The sequence below is a fragment of the Brachionichthys hirsutus genome, chromosome 4 (assembly GCF_040956055.1).
Source record: "Brachionichthys hirsutus isolate HB-005 chromosome 4, CSIRO-AGI_Bhir_v1, whole genome shotgun sequence".
In the NCBI taxonomy this organism is placed as follows: Eukaryota; Metazoa; Chordata; class Actinopteri; order Lophiiformes; family Brachionichthyidae; genus Brachionichthys; species Brachionichthys hirsutus.
Window position 1 is genome coordinate 9864637 of NC_090900.1, and position 8588 is coordinate 9873224.

The window sequence follows — 8588 nt, forward strand, 5'->3', positions numbered from 1 at the left end:
ATAAATCTGGCCACAGGCGACACGTTGGCCGAGCAGGGCCAAGCTATGTCAAATAGCTTGGCAGCACTTAACCTGCACAACTTGTCTTTTTGCTCCAGACCTTAACATTAGAAACAACAGCCACAAAATGTTGGATAGTCGACCCAATGTCATAAAAAATGTTGTTCAGAAGTTTGATCTTTACATTTAATAATAACTTTATTAATATAGCGCCTTCAAAAACAAAGTGGTTCATATAACAAAAAATGTATCTGCTATTAATACTGGCTTGCTTTTTTTAAAACTGTGAAATGGTTGATAAAATGGACTTTCCAATGTGAAATGGCCAGTCACCCCACAAAACATTAGCTGGACGTAGAGCATGATGTTTTCTGTGAAAAGCTAAGAAATGGGTGTGATTGCATCAGCCTCTTTGATACCCTCATTGCCCAGTAATTATTCAACCTATTCCTTGTATCCCCTCTGGGAATATATTGTCCCTGCAATTATCCTTGGGTTCATGGACTCCTGGCTTTGCTGTGTTGCACATCCGGCTCATTTGTGTTTTTGTATGATGAGAGTTTTTTGTAAGTGAAGGAGGAAATTAAAGCCAGAATTAGTGAAGGGAGGAGCTGTCTGGCAAGGTTTCCTCTACAGAAGAGTTTAAAAGGACAATTGTTCAGTCTGACCTCAGGCCATCAAGCTTCAAAAAGGCATACAGCATAAAACTCTATCCGAGCATGGACAATTGAGTGAGAAAAGGGTTGCAGAAGAATCTGCTTTGGCTCAGATCGGCCTTTTTCTACTTCTATGCTCCCATGTGCAATATGACAACATTCATTCTCAGCCAGAGGACGCAGCGGTTAGCTAAAAACCCCAAGATACTGGCTCCCAAGTGGAAAATTATGAAATGCATAATATAACTTAATGTTCAATCCCTCAATAGAAACCATGTAACTGCCATAATGGCTTTAACTTTGATATTGTTTTTAACTGTACTCTATTTTTTTGGCAAGGTTTGATCACACACTAAAAAAAATGAAGTACACAAAAATTAAAGTGACATTTAACCAGACTCACTGCTGGCTGGTGAGAGCGCAACACAATCTCCCCCTGATTCATTAGAGGCAAATCTCCACTTGACCCAATGGAGGCTGTCCAGTCATAGCATTAAGGCTTCACGTAGCTTGGGCAGAGCTAAATTCTCTTGGGAAAGGGGGTAGCATATACTCTGGAAGCCCACCAGATGAGACATCACAAGCATTTATGTCGGTTCCGTGGCAGCCAGAGCGAAAATGCTTACGGCAATCCGCATCCTGGTGACATCACTCTGAAAAGCCCTGCATGACTTGGTCATGTTTGGGACTCAGAGCTTCGGAACAATATTTAAATAATACAAACATTGGCCACAGTGTCCACTGCTGAGCTTCCACAAAAGTGGTCGATTAGCTCATCAGGTATGGAATGACACCTTCACATTTTTGATATTGGAAACATGTTCTAAAGGATCGGAGAAGAAATTATGATGACGTCGGCCTGTCAGACTCCAAAGAGCTTTGGGCAGGCAAATACTCCCAAAATAGATAATATGGTGCAGTGTATTACCTCACCCCTACTCACATCAGCAAATGTGTCCATCACATGCATGCATTCTAAGCTGTACTGACTTGCCCCACTCCGTTAAGCTAGCCACGCTCACTGGAGTCTTCCCACTCGGTCGCATGCAGGAGAGCGAGTCAGCAGAAAGGACACAAATGACATGACACTTTCAATTTTTTAAAAGGCATTTGTCACACTGAACACGCAGTTCTAAAAATACTCCTGCCTAAACCCTTTCCTTCATTCTTCCATGCTAAATTAAGCCCTAGGCCAAGGAGGGGCGGTGGTGGGCCGATGTAAGACAAGTCAGCCGTCAGCAATGGTCATGTCTCTTTGGGTGACGATGATGGCTGCAGCCATAGTTTCGTAACACTTCAACTTGGCCTAGACATGGAAGAGCAAAGAGGCCTGCAGATTACACCAGAGAACTACAGACAGATGTAGCCAGACATAATGGGGGTTGAAAAATAGGGGGTGGGGGTTGGAGGGGCAAACTCATCGTCAGAGCTGCAAGCTCACCAGATGATTGGAGGCGTGCTTCTAATGAAAGTCTGTAATCAAGTCGCTGATGTTAACCTCCCACACCCAGTGAGGCCGACTTGCCAAAATGCCTCTCTTATGACACAGTATGCTTCAGGACAAAAAATAAAAAGAGCCAGTACACTTCATTTGATACGCAAGAAGCAATGAGGCATTTACGCACCAACTTGTTCTGCATTTTGGTATGTAACATATCAGTAACTCTGTGGACAGTACACAAGTCAAGCCAGACGTTACACTGGTGGAGAGCCAACAAGAGCCATGAAGAGAAAAACATTGGACCCGCCAGGTGAAAAGGTGTGCTTCCTGAGGCGAGACCAAATTTGAAATGCAACAATAAAAGTGTTCCTGTCATTGTGAAGACTGGACCGGGTGACACCTGGGTAGTACCGTGCAGCAAATATCTAAACCGGTGGATCGCACAAAGACAATTTTCAGCCGTGTGAGGTGAGACATCTGTTCGACTGCGGCTTCCTCCCCTCTGACACAGATATCACAGGACCAAGATCCATGACGGTCTGCACCAGCTGGCTCGGTCATGACGAGATCCATTTCAATATTTTCTCCATGACTCCTTTCACGGCAATAGTAGTGTACCAATTAAATTTAAAATATACGAAAGAGTATCTGGTTGTGACTTGACTTCTGGTCCTTCAAAGATAGGGACCATCAAAGGGTACACAAGCACATATATTCAAGCCCAATTGAAATTCTTCTTTTTAACCCTACCCCTCTTTTTATTCGTCCCTCACAATTGACTCAGAACAGGTAGTAAACAAGAATGTTGATCTAGGAAATGGGACACCGCCCGTCACCTTATCAGTAGGCTAGTTACATTATGGATAAGATAACTGCAACTGCATTTATACATTGGCAAACAAGTACAAGAGTCAGCTCACTCACTTCCACAGCAGTTTAGCAGCAGATTTCTGTTCTGATGGAATTCAGATTAGGAGCCTGGTTTGTTCACGCATCCCTTAAAAATATGAACGATTTATTTGAACATATAAGCCTGTTGCTGCAATTATTATCAACCAGCGATAACTCTGAGCTCATTATTTGAGGAGCTACATAACATTTACAAATGTCTTTTAGTCATCTTTGTTTTACGCTGCCTCTCTTTGCAAAGCCTTCTGGGAGTTTCTAGCACTATATTCTACCCCTCCATTATTAGTCTGCAACTGAAAACATTTTGTTTGAAGGGCCATCCGGAGGGTTACATGACCGTTACCCCCTCCATAACCTACAAACTACCCTACATGGAAACATACAAAATGGAGGGGTAGCAGCAGGTACTGAAACTCAGGGGGGAATGGGGATTAGGCCTTAATTAAACTATGAAGTCACTCTGTTGTGTCTGTGGTGGACATAAACAGGGCATTGATGCACTGTTGACACGGGCATGCAAACTCTGAACTAATAATGTAATCAAATTAAAAGCAACTTCAGATTTATCCTATAACCAAATACCTGCACTGGGTATTTCTCTTGCTGGTCTGAAAATACCCCAATCTTGTAGTAATAAGTAAAATAAAGTATAATTCAAAGCAGTACGCTTTAACACATTTGCTCCACGAGGAGAGGTTGGGGCACAGAACATAATTCTCCTCATCATCTGAGCGGGTATTCCTACATTAGACATGCTAAACCAGATGACTGCAGAACATTATGCCTGACACGGCTGCTTTAATATTTGATGTGCTCCACTACGATGCTGCTATAGAAATGGCTAAACAAAAGTCAGCCTCCCCTCACACAGAAGAGAAAAGTTCACTGCTTTCAGTTGAGTGTTTGTGAGAGATGCAGAGGTGGATTAATTAACTGTGAGTGATATCCTTAAACCAGGTTTCCCTGGATGCAAAAGAAGAAAACAAAAAAAGACTCCTCGCATGTAAACATTTTCAATTTAAGGAAACTACCACAATGCCTGTTTCACAGATATGAGGAGCAGACCTTGCAAACAGCCAGTAAATTCATTACAGGGCCAAACGTATGGGGCTACCGGTGGGCCCGTTATCCTTTGACATCCACATGACCTCAGGAAAGAACAGAGATAAGGAAGGAAGAGTTCCTCACAAGCTACGGTGGGATGTCACGTCCTAGGTCACAGTTGGACAGACGAGGCTGTCCTCAGCAGTGTCTTAAGCAATAATCTGAATAAACACAGGATTCGTATACGCCTTCAGGTTCCTCTCGAATTAGACGTATCATAATCCAAGTGAGACAGAAAAAAAGAAATAAAAATGCCACTGCATTAAAAGAGTTGTGAATCAAAAGGAAAAACACACTCATGGGGGGGGGGGGGGGGGCGGGGGTCATCAAAATAAGAGTTAGTACTGACACCCGTTTACTTATCAAGTTATTAGGGGTGGGAAGAGACACAAAATCCATGAGATCTCGTTCCCTAAGAGTTATTTTTATAAAGTTTGGTTCATCGTTGTCTGACCAATCTGAAAATGGTCAGACAGAGAATTAGACTCAAACCTAATTTAGACCAGAATTAAAGCAGTTCTGTGTTCAAACGGCTGCCTGCCCATAGTGAACCTTCACTAAGAGCCAGTCCGACTAGCTTGTACCCACTCCTTACCCTCTGTCTGACAGCCACATCAGCAAATTGTCAAAAGCAGCTGATCTCTTCCTTTCCTATGATCAGCATATTGTATACAAGCACAACACTTGAATTCAAAAGGGATTTGTGAAAATGCACCCCTCAACTAATGCCCCCATATCCTGTCAGGAAGGTCTGTGAAAAAGAAACGACTGTGATCAATATGCATTCATGATCGACTCGGTTGAGAAGCCCGTCGTCACGTCACATGATCTGTCACATCCAGTTTTGAAGAGTATAAATGAAACGAATAGTGATTTGATTATTACCATCACAACTACAACAAGCTTTTCCCTGACCAGACGGGCAGGCTTAGAGAAATTAACATTTACTATTACATTATTAGTTTATATCTGAAACATTTGTGTGAACATAACACAAAGGAAAATGCTGATTAAATAGGGAATCCTTGACACCTTCACAAATAAGCAAGGCTATGTGTTGCTGCCTTTCACAGTTGCATGGTCAACAGGCTGCAGATTAATGCAATACAGCGGATGTGAGTGATGCAAGCAAGGACTTGCACAACAATACGGCTCCCTGCAAAACTAATGCGGCACAAGGAAACTCAGAACTACACACAAAATGGGGCGAAAAGACAGAAAAGCACAAATGTATATTCAGCATTTCCTGGAAAGGAGTAAAACACTGTACTAACGCGTAACAAATGCGTATACAATTATCTTAAATAGTTTCTTCCAGCCACGAATAGAAAGATGTCTTCAAGTATTATAAAGAATAATTTCATGGAGCTCGTTGTTATTATTATTATTATTATTGTTAATGACTCTCGCTGCCTCTCTCACTCATGCGCTCCGCGGAAGGGATGACATCATCATGTCGGGCCAGCCCGGGCTCCGGCGCTCAGACCGCCGCGTCCATCTGCCGTTCCGAGCGCGTCATGATTTACTTCCAGCGCAGATTATTTATTTAAATGAGGGCACGGTGGATTCGAGGAATGACGTCGGGCTATTGTTTTTGGATTAAATCAATGCAAACCACTACAACAATAGAAACGGCACAAAGTGTCACATGCATGCGCAGAATATTCCACTGGCTGAGCGTTCAGAGACGGAGTTAGCTTTAAATGCGCGCTGCCAAAACGCGCTCCGGGTCGTTCCGTAGCGGATCATGTTACAACGTTTTATAGTAAAAACTATGTAGGATGAAATCGATCCAGGCACCACACGCGTTCGTGACGGACCCACACACTTTCCCCACGTTGCGCTGTATTGATAAAAAATAACTCGTAGTGCGAGTTTACATATCGTCCGTCCTTCGTGACGGCATTAAAACCCACAACTGTACTTACATACAACCTTTGCTCTCCGTACTCACCCCCCCCTCCCCCCCGTGGGGACAAAAGCAGAAAAAGCGAAGCGGCTTCTCCACGCAATCCAAAGAAATGTCCGCGTAGATCTGAAGCAGGTGCAGAAACGCGTCAAAAGACAGACGCGCACTTTGCTCGGGATATCTAGACGGGGAAAGCTGCGCACTTAGCCCTGTTGCGCTCTGCGCTGGTAGCAGCTGGGCTCTCCTCGCCACCGTCTCTGCTGAAAGGAGATGGTCATTCACAACTTCACCTAATAATCAAACAGGCGCAGCTTCTTATCGATATCCACTCCGCTGCGTTTGATGTTTTAGCCACGGGTAGCTTAGCCGCTCAGACAGGAGGAAGTGCCGTTCCAGTGAGAGAGCGAGAGGCTAACGCGAGCCAGCAAGCTAAAAGAAAACCAGTGACAGCAAGCTAAAAGAAAACCAGTGACAGCAAGCTAAAAGAAAACCAGTGACAGCAAGCTAAAAGAAAACCAGTGACAGCAAGCTAAAACAAAACCAGTGACAGCAAGCTAAAAGAAAACCAGTGACAGCAAGCTAAAAGAAAACCAGTGACAGCAAGCTAAAAGAAAACCAGTGACATAAAGCTAAAACAAAACCAGTGACAGCAAGCTAAAACAAAACCAGTGACAGCAAGCTAAAACAAAACCAGTGACAGCAAGCTAAAACAAAACCAGTGACAGCAAGCTAAAACAAAACCAGTGACAGCAAGCTAAAAGAAAACCAGTGACAGCAAGCTAAAAGAAAACCAGTGGCAGCAAGCTAAAACAAAACCAGTGACAGCAAGCTAAAAGAAAACCAGTGACAGCAAGCTAAAAGAAAACCAGTGACAGCAAGCTAAAACAAAACCAGTGACAGCAAGCTAAAAGAAAACCAGTGACAGCAAGCTAAAAGAAAACCAGTGACAGCAAGCTAAAACAAAACCAGTGACAGCAAGCTAAAAGAAAACCAGTGACAGCAAGCTAAAACAAAACCAGTGACAGCAAGCTAAAAGAAAACCAGTGACAGCAAGCTAAAAGAAAACCAGTGACAGCAAGCTAAAACAAAACCAGTGACAGCAAGCTAAAAGAAAACCAGTGACAGCAAGCTAAAACAAAACCAGTGACAGCAAGCTAAAAGAAAACCAGTGACAGCAAGCTAAAACAAAACCAGTGACAGCAAGCTAAAACAAAACCAGTGACAGCAAGCTAAAAGAAAACCAGTGACAGCGAGCTAAAACAAAACCAGTGACAGCGAGCTAAAAGAAAACCAGTGACAGCAAGCTAAAACAAAACCAGTGACAGCAAGCTAAAACAAAACCAGTGACAGCAAGCTAAAACAAAACCAGTGACAGCAAGCTAAAACAAAACCAGTGACAGCAAGCTAAAACAAAACCAGTGACAGCAAGCTAAAAGAAAACCAGTGACAGCAAGCTAAAAGAAAACCAGTGACAGCGAGCTAAAACAAAACCAGTGACAGCGAGCTAAAAGAAAACCAGTGACAGCAAGCTAAAAGAAAACCAGTGACAGCAAGCTAAAACAAAACCAGTGACAGCAAGCTAAAACAAAACCAGTGACAGCAAGCTAAAACAAAACCAGTGACAGCAAGCTAAAACAAAACCAGTGACAGCAAGCTAAAACAAAACCAGTGACAGCAAGCTAAAAGAAAACCAGTGACAGCAAGCTAAAAGAAAACCAGTGACAGCAAGCTAAAAGAAAACCAGTGACAGCAAGCTAAAAGCAAACCAGTGACAGCAAGCTAAAAGAAAACCAGTGACAGCAAGCTAAAAGCAGCTAAAAGCAGCTAAAGAGAGCTAAAAACATCTAAAGAGAGCTAAAGACAAACAGCCGCTCACCTTTCGTCAAACTCGTCTTTTAATGACGAGCCGCGCTCGCTTCACATTTAGTCCGACTCTGAAGTCGTCGGTGTGACTTTTCGAAGTGTTGCGGCTTCGGACTTCCTGAATGACGGAGCAGCGGGAGCTCAGCCCCGCACCGCCCCGCACCGCCCCGCACCGCCCCGCACCGCACCTCAGACACTTTGACAGGGAGCGGAAATACAGTCGTCTCGTGTAATGACGCATCCAAATGTGCGCTTTTCAAGTGCTTGTACTTAAAAAAAACAAAAACAGCAGTTGATTCGTAAGTATATTAACGTCAATTGTTTTATCCCACACAATGCAAACAAAAGCAGCTTTAATTTGCTCAGCCATAGCGTTGCTTTAAATGCGAATCCAAATGTATGTTACAACGCTGCCACCTAGTGTTGTCCCTGTGGAATTTACGCGCTTTGTAAAGGAACAGTCCACTCAAATTCGAAGCGCAGTCCGAAGACGAGCTGTTGTTTTATAATAAAATCCCAGATAAACATAACATGATTTATGACATATATGCACTGCTAACTGATCTTGAAATACCTGTTTACCTGCTACCTGGAAATTGTATCTCAAGCAAAAGCGAGTTTTTGTTTTACTACATTGCAAACAAGCAACAATTAATTCTGTTGGATCTATCACTATTTTCGGTTGATATACAAGTGACTCGTTAAA

At 43.1% G+C, this 8588-nt stretch overlaps 1 protein-coding gene across 1 annotated transcript in view; it reads right to left on the reverse strand.

Moving 5' to 3' along the window:
• The window catches only part of taok3a (TAO kinase 3a), a 50556-nt gene extending 42590 nt beyond the window's left edge, over nt 1-7966 (reverse strand). The window contains exon 1 of the mRNA XM_068738708.1: nt 7896-7966. The gene's annotated coding sequence lies outside the window, so the exon portion shown is untranslated. The remainder of the gene's footprint in view (nt 1-7895) is intronic.
• Nucleotides 7967-8588: the final 622 nt, after the last annotated feature.